Source organism: Nannospalax galili, unplaced genomic scaffold, assembly GCF_000622305.1.
Source record: "Nannospalax galili isolate Female #2095 unplaced genomic scaffold, S.galili_v1.0 scaffold370, whole genome shotgun sequence".
NCBI classification, from domain to species: domain Eukaryota; kingdom Metazoa; phylum Chordata; class Mammalia; order Rodentia; family Spalacidae; genus Nannospalax; species Nannospalax galili.
In genome coordinates, this window is record NW_008329335.1 from 3,718,652 (window position 1) to 3,719,592 (window position 941).

Below are 941 nucleotides of genomic sequence, written 5' to 3' on the forward strand. Positions count from 1 at the left end.
TTTAATATTGTTTCTTCACAATACAATTAAGTCCTGAGGATTCTCAGAGATTCGTTTTCAGTGTTCCCTCAACTAATCTAAAACAACCTTTTCAAAGGTATCAATGAAAAGTACTTCCTCAAGGGATGAAAAATAGTCCAACTCTATGCCAAAAATTTGTGGATAAAGCATTGAGAGATATCAGGATTAAATACAAGGATGCTTATATAATACATTATATGGATGATATTCTATTGGCCCATAAAACTAAAGATTCTGCAGAATCAATATTAAAAGACATGATTCAATCATTAACTAAATATGGTCTTATAATAGCTCCAAATAAAATACAATATAATAGGCCTTTACACTATTTAGGAAAAGTCATTGGTGAGCAAGGAGGAATTAACTCACAAAAAATGAGTATTAGAATAGACAAATTAAAACCTTTAAGTGATTTTCAAAAACTATTAGGGAATATAAACTGGGTAAGATCTTATTTAAAAATAACTACAGGAGAATTACACCCCCTATTTGAATTGTTAAAAGGAGATGCTAATCCAAAATCACAACGACAGTTAACACCAGAAGCTTTGGAGAAAATAATATTAATAGAAGAAAAACTACAGACAGCTAAGGTAAAACAAGTTGATTATAAAGCACCATGGGATTTAATAATAATAAAAACTTCATATACCCCAACTGCATGTTTATGGCAAGAAGGAATCTTGGAATGGATGCATTTACCCCATACACAAGTTAAAATGGTATCTTCATATACATATATATATATATATGTTTGTGGCAAGAAGGCATCTTGGAATGGATGCATTTACCCCATACACAAGTTAAAATGGTATCTTCATATATATTTATTTATGTAGCCAATTAATAATTAAAGGAAGAATTAGATCTAAAGAATTATTTGGTAAAGAAATGCATAACATTATTGTTCCTTATAA